Source organism: Symphalangus syndactylus, chromosome 3, assembly GCF_028878055.3.
Source record: "Symphalangus syndactylus isolate Jambi chromosome 3, NHGRI_mSymSyn1-v2.1_pri, whole genome shotgun sequence".
Lineage (NCBI taxonomy): Eukaryota > Metazoa > Chordata > Mammalia > Primates > Hylobatidae > Symphalangus > Symphalangus syndactylus.
This window is the reverse complement of record NC_072425.2, coordinates 61733346-61748364: the sequence shown is the minus strand read 5'-3', so window position 1 is coordinate 61748364 and position 15019 is coordinate 61733346. Positions and strand designations below refer to the sequence as shown.

Sequence of the window (15019 nt, the reverse complement as noted above, 5' to 3'; positions counted from 1 at the left end):
TCACACACCCAGGCCTGTTGTGGGGTGGGGGAAGTGAGGAGGGAACGCATTAGGAGATATACCTAATGTAAATGAGGAGCTAATGGGTGCAGCACACCAACATGGCACATGTATATGTATGTAACCAACCTGCACATTGTGCACATGTACCCTAGAACTTAAAGTATAAAGAAATAAAGACTGTGTGCCTTGCTTAGGGAGTTCAAATCACTAACCCTACAAATCGTGTGTAGAGAAAAGAAGAAGGTGGTTTGCCCTCACGATTTCCATCAGGACCAGTTCACCAGAGATCAATGCCAAGTGAGGAAGAGAAGGAGCTTGGAGACCCTGGTAGTTCCTTCTACCCTGGATTATTCTGACTTCCAGTGTGACATAGGGACAGCAAAGTAGATGATGGTTGAGAAACAGCTGCAGTCCAAGAATAGTCATTTTCCAACAGATGTGCCAAAGGGGAGGGCACCCTCTGGAGGCTCCCAGCTGGAAAGCCAGCATCTTGGCCATAGCCTTTTTCCAGGGGTGAGCATATCTGGGAGTGGCTTTAGCTTAAAGGCTTTGGCAGTTCCTGGCAAAGGGAGCAGCTGGTATAGAACAACTAGGTCATACATTTGCCACACTCTATATGGTTTAGGAGCCATTGGCTTGCCATCTGTACAGGTATCTTTACCCTCTTGTGAATGGGGAACAGGAAGCTCTAGACAGTAACTTCACACCTTAAGAGCAACCCCACCATCTGAAACTTCTATAGTCCTGTGTTCCCCACTTAATAGATGATTCTGTTCCTTGATCCAACTGGTAGATTAGTTATTCTGCTGTCAAAATATTTGTTGCACTTGCCTTGGGGGTACATCTTACAAATAAGGTGTTTGTCAGAATGTCTAACAGGACAAGAAGGGGGAGATACGACTAAGCTTCCAATAAATGGTTGTGTGACAACTGACTGCTATTGTACCCACTTGATTATAAATGTGTTTTGTAAGTATGGCAGAATTTATTCTTAGGACTTGATTTCATGAATAAATACAATCTGTGAGAAAGCAATAGCCCCACATACTTAGAACCATCAGAAGCTACTGGTATATACCAAAATAACTTAAAAAATTGAATGGGCAAACTGGCTTAGATCTGGTCTGCAATATATGCTTCACCAACACCATTTTTTAACCTAAAATACCAGCTCTTCTGCTTACTAGTTCTATAATTATGAACAAGTCATTTAGCTCTATCTGAACTCATTTGTAAATTCATTCATTTATCTTTTTAGCTTTTCTTCATTTGCTATGTGTTGAGATTCTATGTGCTAGCAACTGAATTTGGTGTTATAAAGGACTAATATCTACTTCAAAGAGTAATTCCAAATATTAAGATAATTTATAAAATCTCCTAGCACAGAGGATTAGTTAATAACTTTCTCCTGTATATTAACTTGGAAACAAAACATGCTGGAGGGTAAGGCAAAGAAAAGCTTTTTTAGAGATTTGGTCCATCTAGGTGCATTATTGCTGAAGACTTTAGAGGTGTATTTTTTCCCTAAACAATAAAATGTAGGTATTAGTCTAATTGCCCAAAGGCTAAGTAAAATGAAGTTGAAGATCAGCATTCACCCATGGGCAAATATTTTCCTTTTTGCTTTGGAATCCAGTCCATGATATAAGCCATATTCAGATACAGCCTACGGATAAGGAAAGCCACCCTTTAAAGAGCATGCTGAGAGGTGCCCTAACTGCAGGTGAACAGCAGGGTTTCCTTGGAAGCCTCTCCAAAGCAATCCTGAGTGACTGTGCACACAGAGCACTCCGTGCACACCCTGCTCTGCAAAGGATCCCCTCCCTGCTTCCCCCCAGTCTCTCTAGTAGGTAGTTCAGTTTATACCACATGAATGGTTGAAAAGTACTGCTCAGTTACCTGAAGAAATTTTTTATTTATATACACTTCTACTCTGAAAACTTACAGTGGAACTGGAATGAAAATTTTCAAAGTATCAAGAAGTATGTGGATATCCTAAAGCCACAATGAAAAGCCAAAAAAATTCATACAAGCTGCTTTGCTTGGTGAATCTGTGGGGGCTAATTAAACGTCCTACCGAAAATGGGAAATGTGGTGTGTTTCATAAGGGCTAAATAATCCTTCAGTGAGGCAAAGTGATGGTTTCTCTCATAGCAAGCTGCTGACTAATGTGAGGTGGGTGAACTCTTTGGAAGCGCCTTGAGCAAATGCACCTGGTACCCAAGCAAGGAGCCATTTATTAAAAAGCAGCCTGGGTGCCCCAGTTAAGGAAGAAAAGTTTAGGGCAACTGTGCATTGTACCTACTTTGCTTCCCCAAGAATCAGACCTGGCAGCATTGTTGAAATTAGGAAGTATCAGAGAATTTTGTACTGTAATCAGTTTCTACATAATCTTGCACAGCACAAAAGTAGAGACAATCTTCTTTAAGCTACAAGCTTTGTATTCTTCTTTGACCTCATATTGAAACTCCAGAAATCCACCCTTCATTCTGCTTTTTATCTCACCTGGCCTGGTTGGGTGCCGCTATGAATATAGATAGCTTTAGATCTTTGCCTTCTCTTCTTCAATGAAACTTGGCTTCCTAAAAAGATAAAGGAGGATGCTTTCAGAACCTATGACTCTTCTTACCATTTCTTTATGTCTTTGAACAATGGCTTGAAAGAGAGATACTTTATTAAATGCAAAGTGAGGAAAAAATTTTTGATCAAATATCTTATTTTTTTCTAAGTCTACATATATAAAATTCTGCTTAAAAATGTCTTTCAAAGACATTTTTAAGGAATGAATTATGGAAACATTTATTTTTATAACTCATTTCAGAAAAGTTGAAAAAAATGTAGCTCTATCCAAACAGAGTTTAGTAGGTATGGAATAAAGTCATTTTCACTTATCTAGGAAAATATAACTATAGACAGTCAAACAATAATAGGAGGGAAAGTCTGAAATGCACTAATATTAAAGTTCAATAATGTGCTTAAAAGCATTTTCCAGATTTATTGTAAGGGGGCTATAATTATAAAGTAATTAGTAACAAGTTAAATACCAACAATGTTGATAATAATGACAATGCCAGTCAGCTACAGTGGCTCATGTTCACTTTTTAAAAAGAAGTGTTACAAAATCTAAACAAAGAACTGTCATTCCAATGCATTAAATTTTCTTAACGTTGTGGAAGCCGTTTTTGAACCAGTTTGGAAAGTAAAAAACTTTAGAACTTATCTTTAGAAATAAGAATTCACCTGGTCTAGATGCAGTGGGCAAGATCAGCTCCAAAAGTAACATCTTAAAGTAGAGCTTTGATCTTTTCAAGTGATCTCAGCAAAATGGTAGACAAAGAAATTCCAATCTCTCATTCTTCAACAAACACATCAAAAACCCCAGGCAGAAACTAACTGAACCAACCTTTAAAAAGCTCTGGAAAGTAGTCAAAGATTCATAGCTAACAAGCTAATGCCTGATCAAGAAAAAGCCATCTTTAAAATGGAAAGAAAGTTTTGTGGCATTTAACTTGTCCTTGTCCCACTCCTGTTCCCCACCAGTATGGCAGTGGTTTTGGTCTTCAAGCAGCATATTAGTTCTGAGTTCCCAACCCCAAACTGGAGGGAACACAGCAGAACTTACCTGTAAATTTGCATACTTGTAGTCTAACTTATCTGGGGAATATCTAAAAGATTGCTGTAAGTTTCTTGTCTCTGTTTCACCCAGCTTGAAACTTAGGCAGAAAAAGTGGTAGGTACTGCTTATAAAAGCTGCAAGGTGACAACAGACCTACAGATACCTGGAGCAAGAGATTATATAGAGAGACATATAGTAGATTATCTTGAGCCCAAGGAGGAGGTGGAGTGAGTAGCTTTGGGAAATTAAGACGTTCAAAAGCAGTCATGTATATGGGGGAATTTAGAAAGTCACATACACACATATCCAGACAAGATGTATGCTCAAAAAAGGCCAGAAAAGATCTTAAACTTTTACCTCAGAATGGCCCCTAGACTCCTAACAAACCTAACTAATTGTTCAAGGAGTTTTTCAGCACAGACCCAATCTCTAAAGACTAGGAGAGTTTCTGGCATTCAAGGAAATCTCTGTCCAAACATTTGCTGAGCACAGAGACTTCAATGATTATGCATAATAAGAAATAGTATTTTCAAAAATAGTTTGGGGGGCCGGGTGTGGTGGCTCACACCTGTAATCCCAGCAATTTGGGAGGCCGACGCGGGTGGATCACGAGGTCAGGAGATCGAGACCATCCTGGCTAACACAGTGAAACCCCGTCTCTACTAAAAATACAAAAAAAATTAGCCGGGTGTGGTGGTGGGCACCTGTAGTCCCAGCTACTCAGGAGGCTGAGGCAGGAGAATGGTATGAACCCGGGAGGCAGAGTTTGCAGTGAGCTGAGATTGTGCCACTGCACTCCAGCCTGGGTGACAGAATGAGACTCCATCTCAAAAAAAAAAATAGTTTGGAAAAGTCTCAAAACCAATGAACTACTACAGCCCTCAACAATTTTTTAAAAAGAGTATATGGAAAAGAAGGAGAATCTGATTTCCCAAGTTTTCCATGTTTAATAGTTAACTACCCAATTTTAACTAAAAATATTACAAGGCATACAAAGAAACAGGAACACATAGCTCATTCGAAAGAACAAAATAAACTGACAGAAATTATCCATGAGGAAATTCAGACACCAAACTTACTAAACAGCAGCTTTAAAACAGCTGTCTTAAATATGCACGAAAAGCTAAAGGACAACATGAACAAAGACCTAAATGGAATCAGGAAAACAATACATAAACAAAATGAGAATTTCAATAAAGAGATAGAAATTATAAAAATGAATAAAACAGAAATTCTGGAGCTGAAAAATATAATTACTGACATTAAAAATTCACTGGAGATATTCAATATAAGCTTTGAGCAGAGAGAAAAGTAGCCATCCAATTTGAAGACAAGAAAATTAAAATTATCAAGTCTGAGAAACAGGAAGAAAAATAACAAAGAAAAATGAACAGTGCCTAAGGGATTTGTAACAACATTAAATTGATCAATATATGCATAATGGGAATTTCAGAAAAAGAAGTGAGAGAGAGCATGGCAGAAAGAATATTTGCAGAAATAGTGGCCAAAAGCTTCCCAAGTTGGATGAAAGACATGAATCTACAAATCCAAGAAGCACAACAAACTACAAGTATGTTAATCTCAAAGACACTGACAAGAAGATATATTATAATCAACTGTCAAAAGCAAAAACCAAGACAGAGCCTTGAAGCAGCAAGAGAGACTAGTCACATAAAAAAAATTCTCAGTAAGATTACCAGCCAACGTCTCATCAGAAATATTTGAGTCCGGAAGTCAGTGGCATATTTAAAGAGCTAAAAGAAAGAAAAAGCAGTCAACCAATAATTGTATATCTGGCAAAACTACCCTTCAAAACGAGGTAGAAATTAAGACGTTTCCAGATAAACAAAAGCTGAGAGAGTTCATTGTCATTAGACCTGCCTTGTAAGAAACACAAAAAGGAGTCCATTAGGTTGAAATGAAAGGATGCTAGAGAGTAACTTGAGACCATATAAAGCAATAAAGATCCCTAGTAAAGGTAAATGCATGTAAAAGCCAGTAATTTGGCTTTCATTATTTTGGCTTATAATTCCACTTTTTATTTCCTGCAGTACTTAAAAAACAAATGCATAGAAATAATTATAGATATTTATAATTTGGCACAGAATGGATAAAGATGTAATTTGTAATATTTAATAACATAACGGGGATTAGGGTGGTATAGCAGTAGGGTTTTCTATGCAACTGAAGTTAAGCTGTTATCAATTCAAATTAGATTGTTATAACTTTAGGATGTTATATGAAATTGCCATGGTAGCTAAAAAGAAATTATCTCTAGAATAGACACAAATGGAAATGAGAGGGGAATAAAAATATGTCACTACAAAAATATAACTAAATAAAAAGGAAGACTGCAATGGAGAAAATTAGAAGCAAAACAGCTACAAGACATACAGAATACAAATAAGAAAATTGAAATAGTATATCCTTCCCTGTCAGTACTCACTTTAAATGTAAAAGGATTAAACTCTCCAGTGAAAGATAAAAATTACCAGAATGGACAAAACAGCATGATCCAACTATATGGTGTCTGTAAGAGACCCATTTAGATCTAAAGGTACAAATATTAATAGGTTGAAGTGGGAGGGTGAAAAAAATGCATTCCCTAAAAATAGTAACAAAAAGAGTTGGGTTGTTATACTAATATCAGACAAAATAAATTTTTTAGTAAAAAAATTTACAAAATACATAGACAGACATACATAGGTATTGGAAAAGAGGCCAACTAATTAAAAAGACCTAGAAACTATAAACATATGTACACCAAACAACAGAGCACTTCAAATACATAAACTGATAAACTTGAAGAGAGAAATAGACAATTCTACAATTACTGTTGGAGATTTAAATACCCCATATTTAATAATGGATAGAACATGCAGATTAATAAATTAATAAATGGACTGGACAACACAATAAACCAATTAAACTTAATAGACATACAGAACACTGCACCCAACAACAGAAAAATGCATATTTTTCTCAGGTGCAATTGAACATTCTCCAAGAGAGACCATATGTTATAACAAAAAATCAAATCTTAGTAACTTTAAAAAAATGAAAATCATATGAAGTATCTTTTCCAATCACAATGGAACAAAACTAGAAATCAAAAGCAAAAAGAAAACTGGAAAATCCACAAATGTGTAGAAAATAACAATGCACTCTAAAACAACCAATGTTTTTAAGTAGGAAATCACAAGCAAAGTGAGAAAATATCTTAACACCAGTGAAAAATGAAACATAACATATCAAAGTTTATGGGATGCAGTAAAAGAAGTGCTAAGAGTGAAATTTATAGCTAAAAATGAATATTTTTAAAAAGGATCTCAATATCATAACATAAGGAACTTGAAAAAGAGAGCAAAGCAAATCCAAAGTTAACAGAACGGAAGTAATAATACACATTAGAGCAGGATAAATAATATAGAAACACAATAGAGAAAATCAATAAAACCAGACATTGATTCTTTGAAAAATCAACAAAACTGTAGTAGATATACTCAGAATAAAAGAGCAGTCTGAAATTAATAAAATCAAAACTGAAATGGGAATATGTCCACCAATTGTACAGAGATAAAAATGATTGTAAGAGAATACAATGAATAATTGTACACCAACAAATTTGATGACCTAGATAAAATATGACAAATTCCTAGAAACACACAATCTACCAAAACTGACTTATAAAGGAATGAAAAATATGTACAGACCTATAACTAGTAAGGAGATAAAATCAATAATCAAAATGTTTCCAACAAAGAAAAGCCCAGGACCAGAGGATTTCATTGGTGAATTCTCCTAAGTATTTGAAGAGAATTAACACCAATCCTCCTTAAATTTATCCAAAAATATTGAAGGAGTGGGAATACTTCCTAACTCATTCTATGAAGTCAGTGTTACCCTGATACTAAAAGCCTGACAAAGATATTACAAGAAAAAAAAACTACAGAAAAACAGTCCTTATGAATATTGATATAAAAATTCTCAACAAAATACTTGCAAACTTAATTCAGTAAAATGTTAAAAGGATTACACACCATGACCAAGTGGATTTTATTCCTGGAAAGCAAGAATGGTTCAACATGTAAAAATTAATCAGTGTAATACACCATATTAATAGAATGAAGGGAAAAGACTACAAAGTACAGTTATCTCAGTTGATGCAGAGAAAGCATTCAACAAAATTCAACACCGATTTATAATAAAAATACTCAATAATCTAAGAATAGAAGGAAACTTCTTCAACATGAAAAATTCATAAAGGGCATTATATTCAATGGCAAAAGACTGAGAGCTTTTTCTCTAAGATCAGGAACAAGGCAAGGATGCCCACTATCACCACCTCCACAGTTATGGATTTCTAGCCAGAGCAATTAGGCATGAAAAACAAAAGTCATACAAATTAGAAAGAAGTAATTATTTCTGTTTGCAGATAATATCATCTTGTACATAGAAAACCTTAAATATTCTACAATAACACTGTTAAAGCAAGTGAATTCAGCAAAGTAGCAAGAAATAAAATCTACACAAAAAAATTGGTTGTGTTTCTCTATTCCATTTATCACAGTATTATAAAGAATAAAATACTTAGGAATTAACCAAAAATGTAAAGATTTGTACAATGAAAAGTATAAAACTTTGATGAGAGAAATGTAAAGAGACATGAATAAATAGAAACATATTTCATTTTAATGGTTTGGAAGATAATATTCTTAAAATGCAAATACAACCCAAATTTATCTATAGATTCAATGGAATCTCTGTCAAAATCCCAATGACATTTTTTTTTTTGGCAGAAATAGAAAAGTCCATCCTAAACTTCACAAAGAATCTCAAGGGACCCCAGAAGAGCCAGGCAATCTTATACACCAACAACAGAAAAACAAAAACTAAAAGACTCACAGTTCCTGATGGCAGGAGAATTGTTTGAATCCAAGAGGCAGAGGTTTCAGTGAGGTGAGATCATGCTATTGCACTCCAGCCTGGGCAACAAAAGCAAAACTTCATCTCCAAAAAAAAAAAGAACTTACAACAAACCTACAGTAATCAAAACAGTGTGATACCACCATAAAGACAGACATATATACCAATGGAATAAAATAGAAATTCCAGAAATAAACCCTGATGAGAGGGAGTAGGGAGGTCCCATACTCTTTAATAATCAGATCTCATGGTAATAATTACCACAGGGCAGGCACCAAGCCATTCGTGAAGGATCTACCCTCATGACCCCAAAACCTCCCATTAGACTCCACCTCCAACACTGGGGATCATATTTCTCTTTTATTTATCTATTTATTTATTTTTGAGACAGAGTTTCCTCTGTCACCCAGGCTGGAGTGCAGTGGTGTGATCTAGGCTCACTGCAGCCTCAACCTCCTGGACTCAGGTGATCCTCCTACCTCAGCCTCCTGAGTAGGTGGGATCACAGGCACACACCACCACACTCAGCTAATTTTTGTATTTTTTTTGTTTTTTGTTTTTTGTTTTTTTTTTTAGAGACAGGGTTTCACCATGTTGCACAGGCAGGTTTTGTACTCCTGAGCTCAAACAATCTTCCTACCTCAGCTTCCCAAATTGCTGGGATTACAGGCATGAGCCACTGCTCCTAGGGGGGCTCACATTTTCACATGAGCTCTGGAGGGGACAAACATCCAGCCTACATTAAATAGGTTAACAGTTTTGTGTCTCACTTTTAAATCTTTGATCCATTTTGAGTGGTCTTAGGTTGGGGTCCAACTTTATTAATTTGCATGTGGCTATCTAATTTTCCTGGAAATATTTGTTTAAAAGACTATCTTTTCCCCATTGAATGGTGTTGGCATTCTCGCTTCCTCTCTTGCCATGTGACACACCTGCTCCCTTCTGCCTTGTGCCATGAATAAAAGCCTCCTGAGGCCTCACTAGAGGCCAAGCAGATACAGATGCCATGCTTGTGTAGCCTGCATAACCATGAGCCAAATAAAATTCCTTTCTTTATAAATTACCCAATGTCAGGTATTCCTTCATAGCAATGCAAAACAGACTAATACACTCTAAGAAGAAAACATGTGGCAAAGATTCACAGCATTGAACTTGGCAGTGATTTTTCAGATATGACACCAATGGTACAGACAACAAAAGAAAAAAAACAAATTGGACTTCATGAAAATTAACAAATGTTGTGCATCAAAAGACATTATCAACAGAGTAAAAAGCCAATCCACAGAATATGAGAAAACATTTGAAAATCACACATTTGATAAAGGATTATTACCCAGAATATATAAAGAACTACAAAAATAAGCAACCCAATTTAAAAAAGTGTAAAGGGCTTGAACAGACACTTCTCCACAGAAGATATACAAATATTAATAGTTTATAAGCACATAAAACATACTTAACATCACTATCCATTAGGGGAATGCAAACCAGAACCACAGTGAGATATCACTTCACATCTACTAAGGATGACTATTATCAGAAAAATGAAAAGTAACAAGTGTTGGCAAGGATTAGAGAAATTATAAGCTTTGTTCATTGCTGGTTGGAATGTAAAATGACATATCCACTGTGAAAAATTGTATGGTGATTTCTCAAAAAGTTAAGGAATTTTCATATGATTTAGGGTTTTCTTTCCTAAATATATACCTGAAAGAATTTTAACTGGAGATTCAAACAGACCAATGTTTATAGCAATATTATTCACAATAGTAAAAATGTGGAAACAACCCCAAAGTACATGCCCATTAACAGATTAATGATGCACACAGATTAAACTGTGGTACACACACACACACACACACATGCACACCCCTACCTCAGAAGGCCTCAACGCTGTTGCATTGGGGATTATGTTTCCAACACATGAATTCTGGGGGACTCAGACCATCGTGAACACATGCATACACACACACACACACACACACACACACACACACACAAAATGGAATTCTATTTAGCCGTAAAAAGGAATGAAATTCTGATACATGCTACAACGTAGGTGAAACTTAGATGCATTATACTAAGTAAATAAGTCAAAGATAAAATGACAAATATTGTATGATTCTACTTACATAAGTTACACAGGGTAGATAAATTTACAGAGACAGAAAGTAGAACAGAGACAAGAAGCTACCAGGGGCTGGGAGGACGGAAGAACGGAAGTTATTGTTTAATGGGAACAGAGTTTCTACTTGGGATGATGAAAGAGGTCTAAAAATGGATAGTTGTGACAGTTGCACATCGTGAATGTACTTAGTGCCACTAAATTGTATGTTTAAAGTGGTAAAAATGGTAAATTTTATGTTATGTATATTCCGTCACAAGTTTTTTTTAAAGTAGAGACTTTAAAAAGGAAATATTCTCTCTGTCATGTGCATTTTACATTTTCTATCAACAACTGAGCCTGGGCAACAGGTCCCTCCTTTGTGCTCTGACATCTCCTTATACTTGTTCAGTCATAATATGTGTGACATTACATTTTAATTGCCTCTTTTGTTCTCCTCACTACATAATAAGCTTCACGAGGGCTGATACTATGTCTGACATGCTCTCTGATATATCCGATGTCTGGCACTGTGCTTGACGTCAGTAGCTGCTCAATAAATATTTGTCGTAGCAAACTGGAGTCCATTGTTTTTACTAGGACTCCACCTCTTCAAAAACTCACTTTAGTTTATTTAAGAAAAATAGACTATTGTAGATACCACAATACACTTTTAAAAGTCAAATACAAACTTCCAAGGAAACTCAATTGCTTTATCTATTCTTTCTTACCTTTATTACTTAATAAAAACACTTAAGAAAACACAAAAGAACAGTTAATCACATGGAAGCTTGTGCTATCTTTTGCTACCTTAGTTTTTCTATTCTGAAATTTCTGTGACCTTCAGGACCAACTGAAACATAGTTTTTTGTCTTATTGACTTAGGTCTACCCACTAGTGCCAAAAAGGGGCAGCTACGGGTTTAAGTTACAGATTTTCTGACCTAAAGAGTTGTTCAAGGTAAGAGGTCTGGTTTGGGTTTTTTTGAACATTCTTCATCATTTCCAGGAATGTTTTCAGCAAGTCACAAGGGCTGCTTACATGACTTGTGATTTAAAAATGTAATTGGAATAACTGCGGTAGCTGATCTCCACAGATATCTTCTTGATGAATGACACCACCCCTGTTTGTACCTTTGCATAATCAGCTCCCACATTGGCCTGCTCTGACCACGCATAGTAAGTCCTCACTTAACACCGTCAACAGATTCTTGGAAACTGTGTCTTTAAGAAAAAACAACATACTCCAAAACTAATTTATACTGTAGACTAATTGATATAAGCAAAAGTCAAGATCTGCGGCATATTTCTGGTTACAAAAACATCATCAAACTTCTAAATAAAGACCAAAACACTTCTCATATTAAACATTGAAGGAAATGTGAGCTATACGTACATTTAGTATTCCAGTTCAGTTCAGGATCATGGGTGGCTGGAGTCTGTCCTGGCAGCTCCGGCACAAGGCAGGAACTCACCCTGGACATGTTGTCATCCCATCCAAGGGCACACTCATGCCCACACCCACATTCACTCAGTCTGAAATCATTTAGACACACCAGTTCACCAAGTGTGCACATCTTTGGGATGTAGTTGGAAACCGGAGTACCTGGAGAAAGCATGGAGAGACCGTGCAAACTCCATGGAGATGGTGGCCCCAGCAAGAAATTGGTTATCTTTTTTTCCTCATTATCATTATAACAAAAGCATTTTGAATGAAACAACATTATTCAAAGATCCGTTGTGAAAAAAAAAAAAAAAAAAAAAAAAAAAAAAAAAAAAACAAGGCCCCAGCATATGATCCATCCAGGTGAGGCTTCAGCCTCATGGCACCGAGACAAGCCAGCCCTACCATTATGCCCTGCCAAATTCCTGGCCGACAGAATTGGGAGCATACGAAAATGGCTGTGTTTTATACCACTCAAAATTGAGGAGGTTTATTACATAATTGGAACAACACTTTTAAGTGTTTTTGTTTGAAAACAATCGCATTGCTTCATGCTCACAAATATATAGACATGTGTGTTCTGGGAGTGCCTAAAAAGATTTCAGCTTCCAGCTCTACCACATAGGAAAGTCACCTGATCCTTTTTATCTTCCATTTTATCACCTGTAAATGGGATAATAAGTAATATTTCCCTTATGCTGTGGTTGTGATACTGCAGGTGAAAGCACTTAGTAAACTCTGAACTGCTATACAAAATTTCCAGTGGCAGTGGTGATCCCAGGCGGTGACAGTGGAGTTGTGTGCAGTGATGATGGCAGTGGTTGTAGTTAAAGTTTAATCAGGTGGCAGTCAATGTTTTCTGTAAACATGTGAGCAAACTATATATCTGCAAGAACACCCTTGAGTCTAAGCATTGAAAAGTGCTCTGTGAGAGCCCTCAGAAATGATGCCGCATAGCTACAACTATCTGATCTTTGACAAACCTGACAAAAACAAGAAATGGGGAAAGGATTCCCTATTTAATAAATGGTGCTGGGAAAACTGGCTAGCCATATGTAGAAAGCTGCAACTGGATCCCTTCCTTACACCTTATACAAAAATTAATTCAAGATGGATTAAAGACTTATATGTTAGACCTAAAACCATTAAAATCCTACAAGAAAACCTAGGCAATACCATTCAGGACATAGGCGTGGGCAAGGACTTCATGTCTAAAACACCAAAAGCAATGGCAACAAAAGCCAAAATCGACAAATGGGATCTCATTAAACTAAAGAGCTTCTGCACAGCAAAAGAAACTATCATCAGAGTGAACAGGCAACCTACACAATGGGAGAAAATTTTTGCAACCTACTCATCTGACAAAGGGCTAATATCCAGAATCTACAATGAACTCAAACAAATTTACAAGAAAAAAACAAACAACCCCATCAAAAAGTGGGCAGAGGACATGAACAGACACTTCTCAAAAGAAGACATTTATGCAGCCAAAAAACACATGAAGAAATGCTCCTCATCACTGGCCATCAGAGAAATGCAAATCAAAACCACAGTGAGATACCATCTCACACCAGTTAGAATGGCCATCATTAAAAAATCAGGAAACAACAGGTGCTGGAGAGGATGTGGAGAAATAGGAACACTTTTACACTGTTGGTGGGACTGTAAACTAGTTCAACCATTGTGGAAGTCAGTGTGGCGATTCCTCAGGGATCTCGAACTAGAAATACCATTTGACCCAGCCATCCCATTACTGGGTATATACCCAAAGGACTATAAATCATGCTGCTATAAAGACACATGCACACGTATGTTTATTGCGGCACTATTCACAATAGCAAAGAGTTGGAACCAACCCAAATGTCCAACAACGATAGACTGGATTAAGAAAATGTGGCACATATACACCATGGAATACTATGCAGCCATAAAAAATGATGAGTTCGTGTCCTTTGTAGGGACATGGATGAAACTGGAAAACATCATTCTCAGCAAACTATCGCAAGGACAAAAAACCAAACACCGCATGTTCTCACTCATAGGTGGGAATTGAACAATGAGAACTCATGGACACAGGAAGGGGAACATCACACTCCGGGGACTGTTGTGGGGTGGGGGGAGGGGGGAGGGACAGCATTAGGAGATACACCTAATGCTAAATGACGAGTTAATGGGTGCAGGAAATCAACATGGCACATGGATACATATGTAACAAAACTGCACATTGTGCACATGTACCCTAAAACCCTAAAGTATAATAAAAAAAAAAGAAAAAAAAAAAAAAAAAAAAAAAAAAAAAAAAAAAAAAAAAGAAAAGTGCTCTGTGAGATACAAAAGCATAAGACAGTCCTTGCCCTTAAAACCTGACAATATCATTCAAATAACAATATTGAAGTTCATAAAAGATCAATATATATTTTCTTGAAAAATAAAATTAAAAAATTAGACCCTATGGCTGGGTGCAGTGGCTCACACCTGTAATTCCAGCACTTTGGAAGGCCAAGGCAGGTGGATCACCTGAGGTCAGGAGTTTGAGACCAGCCTGACCAATATGGTGAAACCCCATCTCTACTAAAAATACAAAAATTAGCCAGGCCTGGGGGTGTGTGCCTGTAGTCCCAGCCACTGGGGAGGCTGAGACAGGAGAATTGCTTGAACCTGGGAGGCAGAGGTTGCAGTGAGCCAAGATCGCGCCACTGCACTCCAGCCTGGGTGACAGAGCGAGACTCCATCTCAAAAAAAAAAATTAGACCCTATGGTGTGGACTCCATTTGTTGCAGGAGTTCAGAGTTGAGAAAAATCTACATGGCTTTATAGAGGAGGTAGTTGTCCTGGAAACAGGGATGGATATTCCCTGAAAACCATGATGAATGGCTACAGGAAAGAGAGGCCCTTACCAAACAAACAGGAGGAGAGGCATGTAAGGG

The 15019-nt window shown here is 36.9% G+C and overlaps 1 long non-coding RNA gene across 1 annotated transcript in view; it reads left to right on the top strand.

The window, feature by feature from the left end:
- LOC134736237 (uncharacterized) overlaps positions 1-15019 on the top strand; it is a 417079-nt gene that overhangs the window by 261340 nt on the left and 140720 nt on the right. The gene's annotated exons all lie outside the window — the stretch shown is intronic.